General features: G+C 52.0%; 1 protein-coding gene across 1 annotated transcript in view; it reads left to right on the top strand.

The window, feature by feature from the left end:
- LOC306766921 (nck-associated protein 5-like) overlaps positions 1-18031 on the top strand; it is a gene marked incomplete at its 3' end in the record, with an annotated part of 142486 nt that overhangs the window by 55622 nt on the left and 68833 nt on the right. The window lies entirely within an intron of this gene.

Below are 18031 nucleotides of genomic sequence, written 5' to 3'. Positions count from 1 at the left end.
CTGATCCTGCTGGAGGTTTTGTTTCCTGGTTTCTGGTCCTGCTGGAGGTTTTGTTTCCTGGTTCTTGTCCTGCTGGAGGTTTTCATTCCTTGTCCTGGTCCTGCTGGAGGTTTTGTTTCCTGGTCCTGGTCCTGCTGGAGGTTTTTATTCCTGGTCCTGGTCCTGCTGGAGGTTTTTTTTCCTGGTTCTGGTCCTGCTGGAGGTTTGTTTCCTGGTCCTGGTCCTGCTGGAGGTTTTTATTCCTGGTCCTGGTCCTGCTGGAGGTTTTGTTTCCTGGTCCTGGTCCTGCTGGAGGTTTTGTTTCCTTGTCCTGGTCCTGCTGGAGGTTTTGTTTCCTGGTCCTGATCCTGCTGGAGGTTTTGTTTCCTGGTCCTGATCCTGCTGGAGGTTTTGTTTCCTGGTCCTGGTCCTGCTGGAGGTTTTGTTTCCTGGCTCTGATCCTGCTGGAGGTTTTGTTTCCTGGTCCTGGTCCTGCTGGAGGTTTTGTTTCCTGGTTTCTGGTCCTGCTGGAGGTTTTGTTTCCTGGTTCTGGTCCTGCTGGAGGTTTTTATTCCTAGTCCTGGTCCTGCTGGAGGTTTTGTTTCCTGGTTCTGGTCCTGCTGGAGGTTTTTATTCCTAGTCCTGGTCCTGCTGGAGGTTTTGTTTCCTGGTCCTGGTCCTGCTGGAGGTTTTGTTTCCTGGTCCTGGTCCTGCTGGAGGTTCTGCTTCCTGGTCCTGCTGGAGGTTTTGTTTCCTGGTTCTGGTCCTGCTGGAGGTTTTTATTCCTAGTCCTGGTCCTGCTGGAGGTTTTGTTTCCTGGTTCTGATCCTGCTGGAGGTTTTGTTTCCTGGTCCTGGTCCTGCTGGAGGTTTTGTTTCCTGGTCCTGGTCCTGCTGGAGGTTTTGTTTCCTTGTCCTGGTCCTGCTGGAGGTTCTGCTTCCTGGTCCTGCTGGAGGTTTTGTTTCCTGGTTTCTGGTCCTGCTGGAAGTTTTTATTCCTGGTCCTGCTGGAGGTTTTGTTTCCTGGTCCTGGTCTTGCTGGAGGTTTTGTTTCCTGGTCCTGGTCCTGCTGGAGGTTTTGTTTCCTGGTCCTGGTCTTGCTGGAGGTTTTGTTTCCTGGTCCTGGTCCTGCTGGAGGTTTTTATTCCTGGTCCTGGTCTTGCTGGAGGTTTTGTTTCCTGGTCCTGGTCTTGCTGGAGGTTTTGTTTCCTGGTCCTGGTCCTGCTGGAGGTTTTTATTCCTGGTCCTGGTCCTGCTGGAGGTTTTGTTTCCTGGTCCTGGTCTTGCTGGAGGTTTTGTTTCCTGGTCCTGGTCCTGCTGGAGGTTTTTATTCCTGGTCCTGGTCCTGCTGGAGGTTTTGTTTCCTGGTCCTGGTCCTGCTGGAGGTTTTGTTTCCTGGTCCTGGTCCTGCTGGAGGTTTTGTTTCCTAGTCCTGGTCCTGCTGGAGGTTTTTATTCCTGGTCCTGATCCTGCTGGAGGTTTTGTTTCCTGGTTCTGATCTTGCTGGAGGTTTGGTTTCCTGGTCCTGGTCCTGCTGGAGGTTTTGTTTCCTGGTTCTGATCCTGCTGGAGGTTTTTATTCCTAGTCCTGGTCCTGCTGGAGGTTTTGTTTCCTGGTTCTGGTCCTGCTGGAGGTTTTGTTTCCTGGTTCTGGTCCTGCTGGAGGTTCTGTTTCCTGGTCCGGGTCCTGCTGGAGGTTTTGTTTCCAGGTTTCTGGTCCTGCTGGAGGTTTTGTTTCCTGGTCCTGGTCTTGCTGGAGGTTTTGTTTCCTGGTCCTGGTCCTGCCGGAGATTTTTATTCCTGGTCCTGGTCCTGCTGGAGGTTTTGTTTCCTGGTCCTGGTCCTGCTGGAGGTTTTTATTCCTGGTCCTGGTCCTGCTGGAGGTTTTGTTTCCTGGTCCTGGTCCTGCTGGAGGTTTTGTTTCCTGGTCCTGGTCCTGCTGGAGGTTTTGTTTCCTGGTCCTGGTCCTGCTGGAGGTTTTGTTTCCTGGTCCTGGTCCTGCTGGAGGTTTTGTTTCCTGGTCTTGGTCCTGCTGGAGGTTTAATTTCCTGGACCTGGTCCTGCTGGAGGTTTTGTTTCCTGGTCCTGGTCCTGCTGGAGGTTTTGTTTCCTGGTCCTGATCCCTCTGGAGGTTTTTATTCCTGGTCCTGGTCCTGCTGGAGGTTTTGTTTCCTGGTCCTGGTCCTGCTGGAGGTTTTGTTTCCTGGTCCTGGTCCTGCTGGAGGTTTTTATTCCTGGTCCTGGTCCTGCTGGAGGTTTTGTTTCCTGGTCCTGGTCCTGCTGGAGGTTTTGTTTCCTGGTCCTGATCCTGCTGGAGGTTTTGTTTCCTGGTTTCTGGTCCTGCTGGAGGTTTTGTTTCCTGGTTCTTGTCCTGCTGGAGGTTTTCATTCCTAGTCCTGGTCCTGCTGGAGGTTTTGTTTCCTGGTCCTGCTGGAGGTTTTTTTTCCTGGTTCTGGTCCTGCTGGAGGTTTGTTTCCTGGTCCTGGTCCTGCTGGAGGTTTTGTTTCCTGGTCCTGGTCCTGCTGGAGGTTTTGTTTCCTGGTCCTGGTCCTGCTGGATGTTTTGTTTCCTGGTCCTGGTCCTGCTGGAGGTTTTTATTCCTGGTCCTGGTCCTGCTGGAGGTTTTGTTTCCTGGTTCTGGTCCTACTGGATGTTTTGTTTCCTGGTCCTGGTCCTGCTGGAGGTTTTTATTCCTGGTCCTGGTCCTGCTGGAGGTTTTGTTTCCTGGTCTTGGTCCTGCTGGAGGTTTTTATTCCTGGTCCTGGTCCTGCTGGAGGTTTTTATTCCTGGTCCTGGTCCTGCTGGATGTTTTGTTTCCTGGTCCTGGTCCTGCTGGAGGTTTTTATTCCTGGTCCTGATCCTGCTGGAGGTTTTGTTTCCTGGTTCTGGTCCTGCTGGATGTTTTGTTTCCTAGTCCTGGTCCTGCTGGAGGTTTTGTTTCCTGGTCCTGGTCCTGCTGGAGGTTTTTATTCCTGCTCCTGGTGCTGCTGGAGGTTTTGTTTCCTGGTTCTGGTCCTACTGGATGTTTTGTTTCCTGGTCCTGGTCCTGCTGGAGGTTTTGTTTCCTGGTCCTGGTCCTGCTGGAGGTTTTGTTTCCTGGACCTGGTCCTGCTGGAGGTTTTGTTTCCTGGTCCTGGTCCTGCTGGAGGTTTTGTTTCCTGGTCCTGGTCCTGCTGGAGGTTTTGTTTCCTGGTCCTGGTCCTGCTGGAGGTTTTTATTCCTGGTCCTGGTCCTGCTGGAGGTTTTGTTTCCTGGTTCTGATCCTGCTGGAGGTTTTGTTTCCTGGTCCTGGTCCTGCTGGAAGTTTTGTTTCCTGGTTCTGATCCTGCTGGAGGTTTTGTTTCCTGGTCCTGGTCCTGCTGGAGGTTTTGTTTCCTGGTCCTGGTCCTGCTGGAGGTTTTGTTTCCTGGTCCTGGTCCTGCTGGAAGTTTTGTTTCCTGGTTCTGATCCTGCTGGAGGTTTTGTTTCCTGGTCCTGGTCCTGCTGGAGGTTTTGTTTCCTGGTCCTGGTCCTGCTGGAGGTTTTGTTTCCTGGTCCTGGTCCTGCTGGAGGTTTTTATTCCTGGTCCTGGTCCTGCTGGAGGTTTTGTTTCCTGGTTCTGATCCTGCTGGAGGTTTTGTTTCCTGGTCCTGGTCCTGCTGGAAGTTTTGTTTCCTGGTTCTGATCCTGCTGGAGGTTTTGTTTCCTGGTCCTGGTCCTGCTGGAGGTTTTGTTTCCTGGTCCTGGTCCTGCTGGAGGTTTTGTTTCCTGGTCCTGGTCCTGCTGGAGGTTTTTTTTCCTGGTCCTGGTCTTGCTGGAGGTTTTTTTTCCTGGTCCTGGTCCTGCTGGAGGTTCTGCTTCCTGGTTTCTGCTCTTGCTGGAGGTTTTGTTTCCTGGTCCTGGTCCTGCTGGAAGTTTTGTTTCCTGGTCCTGATCCTGCTGGAGGTTTTGTTTCCTGGTTTCTGGTCCTGCTGGAGGTTTTGTTTCCTGGTTCTTGTCCTGCTGGAGGTTTTCATTCCTAGTCCTGGTCCTGCTGGAGGTTTTGTTTCCTGGTCCTGGTCCTGCTGGAGGTTTTTTTTCCTGGTTCTGGTCCTGCTGGAGGTTTGTTTCCTGGTCCTGGTCCTGCTGGAGGTTTTGTTTCCTGGTCCTGGTCCTGCTGGAGGTTTTGTTTCCTGGTCCTGGTCCTGCTGGATGTTTTGTTTCCTGGTCCTGGTCCTGCTGGAGGTTTTTATTCCTGGTCCTGGTCCTGCTGGAGGTTTTGTTTCCTGGTTCTGGTCCTACTGGATGTTTTGTTTCCTGGTCCTGGTCCTGCTGGAGGTTTTTATTCCTGGTCCTGGTCCTGCTGGAGGTTTTGTTTCCTGGTCTTGGTCCTGCTGGAGGTTTTTATTCCTGGTCCTGGTCCTGCTGGAGGTTTTTATTCCTGGTCCTGGTCCTGCTGGATGTTTTGTTTCCTGGTCCTGGTCCTGCTGGAGGTTTTTATTCCTGGTCCTGATCCTGCTGGAGGTTTTGTTTCCTGGTTCTGGTCCTGCTGGATGTTTTGTTTCCTAGTCCTGGTCCTGCTGGAGGTTTTGTTTCCTGGTCCTGGTCCTGCTGGAGGTTTTTATTCCTGCTCCTGGTGCTGCTGGAGGTTTTGTTTCCTGGTTCTGGTCCTACTGGATGTTTTGTTTCCTGGTCCTGGTCCTGCTGGAGGTTTTGTTTCCTGGTCCTGGTCCTGCTGGAGGTTTTGTTTCCTGGACCTGGTCCTGCTGGAGGTTTTGTTTCCTGGTCCTGGTCCTGCTGGAGGTTTTGTTTCCTGGTCCTGGTCCTGCTGGAGGTTTTGTTTCCTGGTCCTGGTCCTGCTGGAGGTTTTTATTCCTGGTCCTGGTCCTGCTGGAGGTTTTGTTTCCTGGTTCTGATCCTGCTGGAGGTTTTGTTTCCTGGTCCTGGTCCTGCTGGAAGTTTTGTTTCCTGGTTCTGATCCTGCTGGAGGTTTTGTTTCCTGGTCCTGGTCCTGCTGGAGGTTTTGTTTCCTGGTCCTGGTCCTGCTGGAGGTTTTGTTTCCTGGTCCTGGTCCTGCTGGAGGTTTTTTTTCCTGGTCCTGGTCTTGCTGGAGGTTTTTTTTCCTGGTCCTGGTCCTGCTGGAGGTTCTGCTTCCTGGTTTCTGCTCTTGCTGGAGGTTTTGTTTCCTGGTCCTGGTCCTGCTGGAAGTTTTGTTTCCTGGTTCTGATCCTGCTGGAGGTTTTGTTTCCTGGTCCTGGTCCTGCTGGAGGTTTTGTTTCCTGGTCCTGGTCCTGCTGGAGGTTTTTTTTCCTGGTTTCTGGTCCTGCTGGAGGTTTTGTTTCCTGGTTCTTGTCCTGCTGGAGGTTTTCATTCCTAGTCCTGGTCCTGCTGGAGGTTTTGTTTCCTGGTCCTGGTCCTGCTGGAGGTTTTTTTTCCTGGTTCTGGTCCTGCTGGAGGTTTGTTTCCTGGTCCTGGTCCTGCTGGAGGTTTTGTTTCCTGGTTCTTGTCCTGCTGGAGGTTTTCATTCCTAGTCCTGGTCCTGCTGGAGGTTTTGTTTCCTGGTCCTGGTCCTGCTGGAGGTTTTTTTTCCTGGTTCTGGTCCTGCTGGAGGTTTGTTTCCTGGTCCTGGTCCTGCTGGAGGTTTTGTTTCCTGGTCCTGGTCCTGCTGGAGGTTTTGTTTCCTGGTCCTGGTCCTGCTGGATGTTTTGTTTCCTGGTCCTGGTCCTGCTGGAGGTTTTTATTCCTGGTCCTGGTCCTGCTGGAGGTTTTGTTTCCTGGTTCTGGTCCTACTGGATGTTTTGTTTCCTGGTCCTGGTCCTGCTGGAGGTTTTTATTCCTGGTCCTGGTCCTGCTGGAGGTTTTGTTTCCTGGTCTTGGTCCTGCTGGAGGTTTTTATTCCTGGTCCTGGTCCTGCTGGAGGTTTTTATTCCTGGTCCTGGTCCTGCTGGATGTTTTGTTTCCTGGTCCTGGTCCTGCTGGAGGTTTTTATTCCTGGTCCTGATCCTGCTGGAGGTTTTGTTTCCTGGTTCTGGTCCTGCTGGATGTTTTGTTTCCTAGTCCTGGTCCTGCTGGAGGTTTTGTTTCCTGGTCCTGGTCCTGCTGGAGGTTTTTATTCCTGCTCCTGGTGCTGCTGGAGGTTTTGTTTCCTGGTTCTGGTCCTACTGGATGTTTTGTTTCCTGGTCCTGGTCCTGCTGGAGGTTTTGTTTCCTGGTCCTGGTCCTGCTGGAGGTTTTGTTTCCTGGACCTGGTCCTGCTGGAGGTTTTGTTTCCTGGTCCTGGTCCTGCTGGAGGTTTTGTTTCCTGGTCCTGGTCCTGCTGGAGGTTTTGTTTCCTGGTCCTGGTCCTGCTGGAGGTTTTTATTCCTGGTCCTGGTCCTGCTGGAGGTTTTGTTTCCTGGTTCTGATCCTGCTGGAGGTTTTGTTTCCTGGTCCTGGTCCTGCTGGAAGTTTTGTTTCCTGGTTCTGATCCTGCTGGAGGTTTTGTTTCCTGGTCCTGGTCCTGCTGGAGGTTTTGTTTCCTGGTCCTGGTCCTGCTGGAGGTTTTGTTTCCTGGTCCTGGTCCTGCTGGAGGTTTTTTTTCCTGGTCCTGGTCTTGCTGGAGGTTTTTTTTCCTGGTCCTGGTCCTGCTGGAGGTTCTGCTTCCTGGTTTCTGCTCTTGCTGGAGGTTTTGTTTCCTGGTCCTGGTCCTGCTGGAAGTTTTGTTTCCTGGTTCTGATCCTGCTGGAGGTTTTGTTTCCTGGTCCTGGTCCTGCTGGAGGTTTTGTTTCCTGGTTTCTGGTCCTGCTGGAGGTTTTGTTTCCTGGTTCTGGTCCTGCTGGAGGTTTTGTTTCCTAGTCCTGGTCCTGCTGGAGGTTTTGTTTCCTGGTCCTGGTCCTGCTGGAGGTTTTGTTTCCTGGTTCTGGTCCTGCTGGAGGTTTTTATTCCTAGTCCTGGTCCTGCTGGAGGTTTTGTTTCCTGGTCCTGGTCCTGCTGGAGGTTTTGTTTCCTGGTTCTGATCCTGCTGGAGGTTTTGTTTCCTGGTCCTGGTCCTGCTGGAGGTTTTGTTTCCTGGTTTCTGGTCCTGCTGGAGGTTTTGTTTCCTGGTTCTGGTCCTGCTGGAGGTTTTGTTTCCTAGTCCTGGTCCTGCTGGAGGTTTTGTTTCCTGGTCCTGGTCCTGCTGGAGGTTTTGTTTCCTGGTTCTGGTCCTGCTGGAGGTTTTTATTCCTAGTCCTGGTCCTGCTGGAGGTTTTGTTTCCTGGTTCTGATCCTGCTGGAGGTTTTGTTTCCTGGTCCTGGTCCTGCTGGAGGTTTTGTTTCCTGGTCCTGGTCCTGCTGGAGGTTTTGTTTCCTGGTCCTGGTCCTGCTGGAGGTTCTGCTTCCTGGTCCTTCTGGAGGTTTTGTTTCCTGGTTCTGGTCCTGCTGGAGGTTTTTATTCCTAGTCCTGGTCCTGCTGGAGGTTTTGTTTCCTGGTTCTGATCCTGCTGGAGGTTTTGTTTCCTGGTCCTGGTCTTGCTGGAGGTTTTGTTTCCTGGTCCTGGTCCTGCTGGAAGTTTTTATTCCTAGTCCTGGTCCTGCTGGAGGTTTTGTTTCCTGGTCCTGGTCCTGCTGGAGGTTTTGTTTGCTGGTCCTGGTCCTGCTGGAGGTTTTTTTTCCTGGTCCTGGTCTTGCTGGAGGTTTTGTTTCCTGGTCCTGGTCCTGCTGGAGGTTTTTATTCCTGGTCCTGGTCCTGCTGGAGGTTTTGTTTCCTGGTCCTGGTCTTGCTGGAGGTTTTGTTTCCTGGTTTATTGTCCTACTAGAGATTTTGCTTGCTGGTTTCTGGTCTTGCTGAAGGTTTTGTTTCCTGGTCCTGGTCCTTCTGGAGGTTTTGTTTCCTGGTCCTGATCCTGCTGGAGGTTTTGTTTCCTGGTCCTGGTCCTGCTGGAGGTTTTGTTTCCTGGCTCTGATCCTGCTGGAGGTTTTGTTTCCTGGTCCTGGTCCTGCTGGAGGTTTTGTTTCCTGGTTTCTGGTCCTGCTGGAGGTTTTGTTTCCTGGTTCTGGTCCTGCTGGAGGTTTTTATTCCTAGTCCTGGTCCTGCTGGAGGTTTTGTTTCCTGGTTCTGGTCCTGCTGGAGGTTTTTATTCCTGGTCCTGGTCCTGCTGGAGGTTTTGTTTCCTGGTCCTGCTGGAGGTTTTGTTTCCTGGTCCTGGTCCTGCTGGAGGTTTTGTTTCCTGGTCCTGGTCCTGCTGGAGGTTCTGCTTCCTGGTCCTGCTGGAGGTTTTGTTTCCTGGTTCTGGTCCTGCTGGAGGTTTTTATTCCTAGTCCTGGTCCTGCTGGAGGTTTTGTTTCCTGGTTCTGATCCTGCTGGAGGTTTGGTTTCCTGGTCCTGGTCCTGCTGGAGGTTTTGTTTCCTGGTCCTGGTCCTGCTGGAGGTTTTGTTTCCAGGTCCTGGTCCTGCTGGAGGTTCTGCTTCCTGGTACTGCTGGAGGTTTTGTTTCCTGGTTTCTGGTCCTGCTGGAAGTTTTTATTCCTGGTCCTGGTCCTGCTGGAGGTTTTGTTTCCTGGTCCTGGTCTTGCTGGAGGTTTTGTTTCCTGGTCCTGGTCCTGCTGGAGGTTTTTATTCCTAGTCCTGGTCTTGCTGGAGGTTTTGTTTCCTGGTCCTGGTCCTGCTGGAGGTTTTGTTTCCTGGTCCTGGTATTGCTGGAGGTTTTGTTTCCTGGTCCTGGTCCTGCTGGAGGTTTTGTTTCCTAGTCCTGGTCCTGCTGGAGGTTTTGTTTCCTGGTCCTGATCCTGCTGGAGGTTTTGTTTCCTGGTTCTAATCCTGCTGGAGGTTTTGTTTCCTGGTCCTGGTCCTGCTGGAGGTTTTGTTTCCTGGTTCTGATCCTGCTGGAGGTTTTTATTCCTAGTCCTGGTCCTGCTGGAGGTTTTGTTTCCTGGTTCTGGTCCTGCTGGAGGTTTTGTTTCCTGGTTCTGGTCCTGCTGGAGGTTTTGTTTCCTGGTCCTGGTCTTGCTGGAGGTTTTGTTTCCTGGTTTCTGGTCCTGCTGGAGGTTTTGTTTCCTGGTTTCTGGTCCTTCTGGAGGTTTTGTTTCCTGGTCCTGGTCTTGCTGGAGGTTTTGTTTCCTGGTCCTGGTCCTGCTGGAGATTTTTATTCCTGGTCCTGGTCCTGCTGGAGGTTTTGTTTCCTGGTCCTGGTCCTGCTGGAGGTTTTGTTTCCTGGTCCTGGTCCTGCTGGAGGTTTTTATTCCTGGTCCTGGTCTTGCTGGAGGTTTTGTTTCCTGGTCCTGGTCCTGCTGGAGGTTTTGTTTCCTGGTCCTGGTCCTGCTGGAGGTTTTGTTTCCTGGTCCTGGTCCTGCTGGAGGTTTTGTTTCCTGGTCCTGGTCCTGCTGGAGGTTTTGTTTCCTGGTCTTGGTCCTGCTGGAGGTTTTGTTTCCTGGACCTGGTCCTGCTGGAGGTTTTGTTTCCTGGTCCTGGTCCTGCTGGAGGTTTTGTTTCCTGGTCCTGATCCCTCTGGAGGTTTTTATTCCTGGTCCTGGTCCTGCTGGAGGTTTTGTTTCCTGGTCCTGGTCCTGCTGGAGGTTTTGTTTCCTGGTCCTGGTCCTGCTGGAGGTTTTTATTCCTGATCCTGGTCCTGCTGGAGGTTTTGTTTCCTGGTCCTGGTCCTGCTGGAGGTTTTGTTTCCTGGTCCTGATCCTGCTGGAGGTTTTGTTTCCTGGTTTCTGGTCCTGCTGGAGGTATTGTTTCCTGGTTCTGGTCCTGCTGGAGGTTTTCATTCCTAGTCCTGGTCCTGCTGGAGGTTTTGTTTCCTGGTCCTGGTCCTGCTGGAGGTTTTGTTTCCTGGTTCTGGTCCTGCTGGATGTTTTGTTTCCTGGTCCTGGTCCTGCTGGAGGTTTTTATTCCTGGTCCTGGTCCTGCTGGAGGTTTTGTTTCCTGGTTCTGGTCCTGCTGGATGTTTTGTTTCCTAGTCCTGGTCCTGCTGGAGGTTTTGTTTCCTGGTCCTGGTCCTGCTGGAGGTTTTTATTCCTGGTCCTGGTCCTGCTGGAGGTTTTTATTCCTGGTCCTGGTCCTGCTGGAGGTTTGGTTTCCTGGTCCTGGTCTTGCTGGAGGTTTTTTTTCCTGGTCCTGATCCTGCTGGAGGTTTTTATTCCTGGTCTTGGTCCTGCTGGAGGTTCTGCTTCCTGGTTTCTGGTCCTGCTGGAGGTTCTGCTTCCTGGTTTCTGGTCTTGCTGGAGGTTTTGTTTCCTGGTCCTGGTCCTGCTGGAGGTTTTGTTTCCTGGTCCTGGTCCTGCTGGAGGTTTTGTTTCCTGGTCCTGGTCCTGCTGGAGGTTTTGTTTCCTGGTTCTGGTCCTGCTGGAGGTTTTTATTCCTGGTCCTGGTCTTGCTGGAGCTTTTGTTTCCTGGTCCTGGTACTGCTGGAGGTTTTGTTTCCTGGTTCTGATCCTGCTGGAGGTTTTTATTCCTGGTCTTGGTCCTGCTGGAGGTTCTGCTTCCTGGTTTCTGGTCCTGCTGGAGGTTCTGCTTCCTGGTTTCTGGTCTTGCTGGAGGTTTTGTTTCCTGGTCCTGGTCCTGCTGGAGGTTTTGTTTCCTAGTCCTGGTCCTGCTGGAGGTTTTTATTCCTAGTCCTGGTCCTGCTGGAGGTTTTGTTTCCTGGTTCTGGTCCTGCTGGAGGTTTTTATTCCTAGTCCTGGTCTTGCTGGAGCTTTTGTTTCCTGGTCCTGGTCCTGCTGGAGGTTTTGTTTCCTGGTCCTGGTCCTGCTGGAGGTTTTGTTTCCTGGTCCTGGTCCTGCTGGAGGTTTTGTTTCCTAGTCCTGGTCCTGCTGGAGGTTTTGTTTCCTGGTCCTGATCCTGCTGGAGGTTTTGTTCCCTGGTTCTGATCCTGCTGGAGGTTTTGTTTCCTGGTCCTGGTCCTGCTGGAGGTTTTGTTTCCTGGTCCTGGTCCTGCTGGAGGTTTTGTTTCCTGGTCCTGGTCCTGCTGGAGGTTTTGTTTCCTGGTCCTGGTCCTGCTGGAGGTTTTGTTTCCTAGTCCTGGTCCTGCTGGAGGTTTTGTTTCCTGGTCCTGATCCTGCTGGAGGTTTTGTTTCCTGGTCCTGGTCCTGCTGGAGGTTTTTATTCCTGGTCCTGCTGGAGGTTTTGTTTCCTGGTCCTGGTCCTGCTGGAGGTTTTTATTCCTGGTTCTGGTCCTGCTGGAGGTTTTGTTTCCTGGTTCTGGTCCTGCTGGAGGTTTTGCTTCCTGGTCCTGGTCTTGCTGGAGGTTTTGTTTCCTGGTCCTGGTCCTGCTGGAGGTTTTTATTCCTGGTCCTGGTCTTGCTGGAGGTTTTGTTTCCTGGTCCTGGTCCTGCTGGAGGTTTTTATTCCTGGTCCTGGTCCTGCTGGAGGTTTTGTTTCCTGGTCCTGGTCCTGCTGGAGGTTTTGTTTCCTGGTCCTGGTCCTGCTGGAGGTTTTGTTTCCTGGTTCTGGTCCTGCTGGAGGTTTTTATTCCTTGTCCTGGTCTTGCTGGAGGTTTTGTTTCCTGGTCCTGGTCCTGCTGGAGGTTTTGTTTCCTGGTCCTGGTCCTGCTGGAGGTTTTGTTTCCTGGTCCTGGTCCTGCTGGAGGTTTTGTTTCCTAGTCCTGGTCCTGCTGGAGGTTTTGTTTCCTGGTCCTGATCCTGCTGGAGGTTTTGTTTCCTGGTTCTGATCCTGCTGGAGGTTTTGTTTCCTGGTCCTGCTGGAGGTTTTGTTTCCTGGTTCTGATCCTGCTGGAGGTTTTTATTCCTAGTCCTGGTCCTGCTGGAGGTTTTGTTTCCTGGTTCTGGTCCTGCTGGAGGTTTTTATTCCTAGTCCTGGTCCTGCTGGAGGTTTTGTTTCCTGGTTCTGATCCTGCTGGAGGTTTTGTTTCCTGGTTCTGGTCCTGCTGGAGGTTTTGTTTCCTGGTCCTGGTCCTGCTGGAGGTTTTGTTTCCTGGTCCTGGTCCTGCTGGAGGTTCTGATTCCTGGTCCTGCTGGAGGTTTTGTTCCCTGGTCCTGGTCCTGCTGGAGGTTTTTATTCCTGGTCCTGGTCCTGCTGGAGGTTTTGTTTCCTGGTTCTGGTCCTGCTGGAGGTTTTGTTTCCTGGTCCTGGTCTTGTTGGAGGTTTTGTTTCCTGGTCCTGGTCCTGCTGGAGGTTTTGTTTCCTGGTCCTGGTCCTGCTGGAGGTTTTGTTACCTGGTCCTGGTCCTGCTGGAGGTTTTGTTTCCTAGTCCTGGTCCTGCTGGAGGTTTTTATTCCTAGTCCTGGTCCTGCTGGAGGTTTTGTTTCCTGGTTCTGATCCTGCTGGAGGTTTTTATTCCTAGTCCTGGTCCTGCTGGAGGTTTTGTTTCCTGGTCCTGGTCGTGCTGGAGGTTTTGTTTCCTGGTTCTGGTCCTGCTGGAGGTTTTTATTCCTGGTCCTGGTCTTGCTGGAGCTTTTGTTTCCTGGTCCTGGTCCTGCTGGAGGTTCTGCTTCCTGGTCCTGCTGGAGGTTTTGTTTCCTGGTTTCTGGTCCTGCTGGAAGTTTTTATTCCTGGTCCTGGTCCTGCTGGAGGTTTTGTTTCCTGGTCCTGGTCTTGCTGGAGGTTTTGTTTCCTGGTCCTGGTCCTGCTGGAGGTTTTTATTCCTGGTCCTGGTCTTGCTGGAGGTTTTGTTTCCTGGTCCTGGTCCTGCTGGAGGTTTTGTTTCCTGGTCCTGGTCCTGCTGGAGGTTTTGTTTCCTGGTCCTTGTCCTGCTGGAGGTTTTGTTTCCTAGTCCTGGTCCTGCTGGAGGTTTTGTTTCCTGGTCCTGATCCTGCTGGAGGTTTTGTTTCCTGGTTCTGATCCTGCTGGAGGTTTTTATTCCTGGTCCTGGTCCTGCTGGAGGTTTTGTTTCCTGGTCCTGGTCCTGCTGGAGGTTTTGTTTCCTGGTCCTGGTCCTGCTGGAGGTTTTGTTTCCTGGTCCTGGTCCTGCTGGAGGTTTTGTTTCCTGGTTCTGATCCTGCTGGAGGTTTTTATTCCTAGTCCTGGTCCTGCTGGAGGTTTTGTTTCCTGGTCCTGGTCGTGCTGGAGGTTTTGTTTTACTGGTTCTGGTCCTGCTGGAGGTTTTTATTCCTGGTCCTGGTCTTGCTGGAGCTTTTGTTTCCTGGTCCTGGTCCTGCTGGAGGTTCTGCTTCCTGGTCCTGCTGGAGGTTTTGTTTCCTGGTTTCTGGTCCTGCTGGAAGTTTTTTTTCCTGGTCCTGGTCCTGCTGGAGGTTTTGTTTCCTGGTCCTGGTCTTGCTGGAGGTTTTGTTTCCTGGTCCTGGTCCTGCTGGAGGTTTTTATTCCTGGTCCTGGTCTTGCTGGAGGTTTTGTTCCCTGGTTCTGGTCCTGCTGGAGGTTTTGTTTCCTGGTCCTGGTCCTGCTGGAGGTTTTGTTTCCTGGTTCTGATCCTGCTGGAGGTTTTTATTCCTGGTCCTGGTCCTGCTGGAGGTTTTGTTTCCTGGTCCTGGTCCTGCTGGAGGTTTTGTTTCCTGGTTCTGATCCTGCTGGAGGTTTTTATTCCTGGTCCTGGTCTTGCTGGAGGTTTTGTTTCCTGGTCCTGGTCCTGCTGGAGGTTTTATTTCCTGGTCCTGGTCTTGCTGGAGGTTTTGTTTCCTGGTCCTGGTCCTGCTGGAGGTTTTGTTTCCTGGTTTCTGGTCCTGCTGGAAGTTTTTATTCCTGGTCCTGGTCCTGCTGGAGGTTTTGTTTCCTGGTCCTGGTCTTGCTGGAGGTTTTGTTTCCTGGTCCTGGTCCTGCTGGAGGTTTTTATTCCTGGTCCTGGTCTTGCTGGAGGTTTTGTTCCCTGGTTCTGGTCCTGCTGGAGGTTTTGTTTCCTGGTCCTGGTCCTGCTGGAGGTTTTGTTTCCTGGTTCTGATCCTGCTGGAGGTTTTTATTCCTGGTCCTGGTCCTGCTGGAGGTTTTGTTTCCTGGTCCTGGTCCTGCTGGAGGTTTTGTTTCCTGGTTCTGATCCTGCTGGAGGTTTTTATTCCTGGTCCTGATCCTGCTGGAGGTTTTGTTTCCTGGTTCTGGTCCTGCTGGAGGTTTTGTTTCCTGGTCCTGGTCTTGCTGGAGGTTTTGTTTCCTGGTCCTGGTCCTGCTGGAGATTTTTATTCCTGGTCCTGGTCCTGCTGGAGGTTTTGTTTCCTGGTCCTGGTCCTGCTGGAGGTTTTGTTTCCTGGTCCTGGTCCTGCTGGAGGTTTTTATTCCTGGTCCTGGTCCTGCTGGAGGTTTTGTTTCCTGGTCCTGGTCCTGCTGGAGGTTTTGTTTCCTGGTCCTGGTCCTGCTGGAGGTTTTGTTTCCTGGTCCTGGTCCTGCTGGAGGTTTTGTTTCCTGGTCCTGGTCCTGCTGGAGGTTTTGTTTCCTGGTCTTGGTCCTGCTGGAGGTTTTGTTTCCTGGACCTGGTCCTGCTGGAGGTTTTGTTTCCTGGTCCTGGTCCTGCTGGAGGTTTTGTTTCCTGGTCCTGATCCCTCTGGAGGTTTTTATTCCTGGTCCTGGTCCTGCTGGAGGTTTTGTTTCCTGGTCCTGGTCCTGCTGGAGGTTTTGTTTCCTGGTCCTGGTCCTGCTGGAGGTTTTTATTCCTGATCCTGGTCCTGCTGGAGGTTTTGTTTCCTGGTCCTGGTCCTGCTGGAGGTTTTGTTTCCTGGTCCTGATCCTGCTGGAGGTTTTGTTTCCTGGTTTCTGGTCCTGCTGGAGGTTTTGTTTCCTGGTTCTGGTCCTGCTGGAGGTTTTCATTCCTAGTCCTGGTCCTGCTGGAGGTTTTGTTTCCTGGTCCTGGTCCTGCTGGAGGTTTTGTTTCCTGGTTCTGGTCCTGCTGGATGTTTTGTTTCCTGGTCCTGGTCCTGCTGGAGGTTTTTATTCCTGGTCCTGGTCCTGCTGGAGGTTTTGTTTCCTGGTTCTGGTCCTGCTGGATGTTTTGTTTCCTAGTCCTGGTCCTGCTGGAGGTTTTGTTTCCTGGTCCTGGTCCTGCTGGAGGTTTTTATTCCTGGTCCTGGTCCTGCTGGAGGTTTTTATTCCTGGTCCTGGTCCTGCTGGAGGTTTGGTTTCCTGGTCCTGGTCTTGCTGGAGGTTTTTTTTCCTGGTCCTGATCCTGCTGGAGGTTTTTATTCCTGGTCTTGGTCCTGCTGGAGGTTCTGCTTCCTGGTTTCTGGTCCTGCTGGAGGTTCTGCTTCCTGGTTTCTGGTCTTGCTGGAGGTTTTGTTTCCTGGTCCTGGTCCTGCTGGAGGTTTTGTTTCCTGGTCCTGGTCCTGCTGGAGGTTTTGTTTCCTGGTCCTGGTCCTGCTGGAGGTTTTGTTTCCTGGTTCTGGTCCTGCTGGAGGTTTTTATTCCTGGTCCTGGTCTTGCTGGAGCTTTTGTTTCCTGGTCCTGGTACTGCTGGAGGTTTTGTTTCCTGGTTCTGATCCTGCTGGAGGTTTTTATTCCTGGTCTTGGTCCTGCTGGAGGTTCTGCTTCCTGGTTTCTGGTCCTGCTGGAGGTTCTGCTTCCTGGTTTCTGGTCTTGCTGGAGGTTTTGTTTCCTGGTCCTGGTCCTGCTGGAGGTTTTGTTTCCTAGTCCTGGTCCTGCTGGAGGTTTTTATTCCTAGTCCTGGTCCTGCTGGAGGTTTTGTTTCCTGGTTCTGGTCCTGCTGGAGGTTTTTATTCCTAGTCCTGGTCTTGCTGGAGCTTTTGTTTCCTGGTCCTGGTCCTGCTGGAGGTTTTGTTTCCTGGTCCTGGTCCTGCTGGAGGTTTTGTTTCCTGGTCCTGGTCCTGCTGGAGGTTTTGTTTCCTAGTCCTGGTCCTGCTGGAGGTTTTGTTTCCTGGTCCTGATCCTGCTGGAGGTTTTGTTCCCTGGTTCTGATCCTGCTGGAGGTTTTGTTTCCTGGTCCTGGTCCTGCTGGAGGTTTTGTTTCCTGGTCCTGGTCCTGCTGGAGGTTTTGTTTCCTAGTCCTGGTCCTGCTGGAGGTTTTGTTTCCTGGTCCTTATCCTGCTTGAGGTTTTGTTTCCTGGTTCTGATCCTGCTGGAGGTTTTGTTTCCTGGTCCTGGTCCTGCTGGAGGTTTTTATTCCTGGTCCTGCTGGAGGTTTTGTTTCCTGGTCCTGGTCCTGCTGGAGGTTTTTATTCCTGGTTCTGGTCCTGCTGGAGGTTTTGTTTCCTGGTTCTGGTCCTGCTGGAGGTTTTGCTTCCTGGTCCTGGTCTTGCTGGAGGTTTTGTTTCCTGGTCCTGGTCCTGCTGGAGGTTTTTATTCCTGGTCCTGGTCTTGCTGGAGGTTTTGTTTCCTGGTCCTGGTCCTGCTGGAGGTTTTTATTCCTGGTCCTGGTCCTGCTGGAGGTTTTGTTTCCTGGTCCTGGTCCTGCTGGAGGTTTTGTTTCCTGGTCCTGGTCCTGCTGGAGGTTTTGTTTCCTGGTTCTGGTCCTGCTGGAGGTTTTTATTCCTTGTCCTGGTCTTGCTGGAGGTTTTGTTTCCTGGTCCTGGTCCTGCTGGAGGTTTTGTTTCCTGGTCCTGGTCCTGCTGGAGGTTTTGTTTCCTGGTCCTGGTCCTGCTGGAGGTTTTGTTTCCTAGTCCTGGTCCTGCTGGAGGTTTTGTTTCCTGGTCCTGATCCTGCTGGAGGTTTTGTTTCCTGGTTCTGATCCTGCTGGAGGTTTTGTTTCCTGGTCCTGCTGGAGGTTTTGTTTCCTGGTTCTGATCCTGCTGGAGGTTTTTATTCCTAGTCCTGGTCCTGCTGGAGGTTTTGTTTCCTGGTTCTGGTCCTGCTGGAGGTTTTTATTCCTAGTCCTGGTCCTGCTGGAGGTTTTGTTTCCTGGTTCTGATCCTGCTGGAGGTTTTGTTTCCTGGTTCTGGTCCTGCTGGAGGTTTTGTTTCCTGGTCCTGGTCCTGCTGGAGGTTTTGTTTCCTGGTCCTGGTCCTGCTGGAGGTTCTGATTCCTGGTCCTGCTGGAGGTTTTGTTCCCTGGTCCTGGTCCTGCTGGAGGTTTTTATTCCTGGTCCTGGTCCTGCTGGAGGTTTTGTTTCCTGGTTCTGGTCCTGCTGGAGGTTTTGTTTCCTGGTCCTGGTCTTGTTGGAGGTTTTGTTTCCTGGTCCTGGTCCTGCTGGAGGTTTTGTTTCCTGGTCCTGGTCCTGCTGGAGGTTTTGTTACCTGGTCCTGGTCCTGCTGGAGGTTTTGTTTCCTAGTCCTGGTCCTGCTGGAGGTTTTTATTCCTAGTCCTGGTCCTGCTGGAGGTTTTGTTTCCTGGTTCTGATCCTGCTGGAGGTTTTTATTCCTAGTCCTGGTCCTGCTGGAGGTTTTGTTTCCTGGTCCTGGTCGTGCTGGAGGTTTTGTTTCCTGGTTCTGGTCCTGCTGGAGGTTTTTATTCCTGGTCCTGGTCTTGCTGGAGCTTTTGTTTCCTGGTCCTGGTCCTGCTGGAGGTTCTGCTTCCTGGTCCTGCTGGAGGTTTTGTTTCCTGGTTTCTGGTCCTGCTGGAAGTTTTTATTCCTGGTCCTGGTCCTGCTGGAGGTTTTGTTTCCTGGTCCTGGTCTTGCTGGAGGTTTTGTTTCCTGGTCCTGGTCCTGCTGGAGGTTTTTATTCCTGGTCCTGGTCTTGCTGGAGGTTTTGTTTCCTGGTCCTGGTCCTGCTGGAGGTTTTGTTTCCTGGTCCTGGTCCTGCTGGAGGTTTTGTTTCCTGGTCCTTGTCCTGCTGGAGGTTTTGTTTCCTAGTCCTGGTCCTGCTGGAGGTTTTGTTTCCTGGTCCTGATCCTGCTGGAGGTTTTGTTTCCTGGTTCTGATCCTGCTGGAGGTTTTTATTCCTGGTCCTGGTCCTGCTGGAGGTTTTGTTTCCTGGTCCTGGTCCTGCTGGAGGTTTTGTTTCCTGGTCCTGGTCCTGCTGGAGGTTTTGTTTCCTGGTCCTGGTCCTGCTGGAGGTTTTGTTTCCTGGTTCTGATCCTGCTGGAGGTTTTTATTCCTAGTCCTGGTCCTGCTGGAGGTTTTGTTTCCTGGTCCTGGTCGTGCTGGAGGTTTTGTTTTACTGGTTCTGGTCCTGCTGGAGGTTTTTATTCCTGGTCCTGGTCTTGCTGGAGCTTTTGTTTCCTGGTCCTGGTCCTGCTGGAGGTTCTGCTTCCTGGTCCTGCTGGAGGTTTTGTTTCCTGGTTTCTGGTCCTGCTGGAAGTTTTTTTTCCTGGTCCTGGTCCTGCTGGAGGTTTTGTTTCCTGGTCCTGGT

This window comes from Telmatherina bonti (genome assembly GCF_933228915.1).
Source record: "Telmatherina bonti genome assembly, chromosome: 15".
Taxonomy (NCBI): Eukaryota; Metazoa; Chordata; class Actinopteri; order Atheriniformes; family Telmatherinidae; genus Telmatherina; species Telmatherina bonti.
This window is presented reverse-complemented; position numbering and strand designations above follow the sequence as displayed.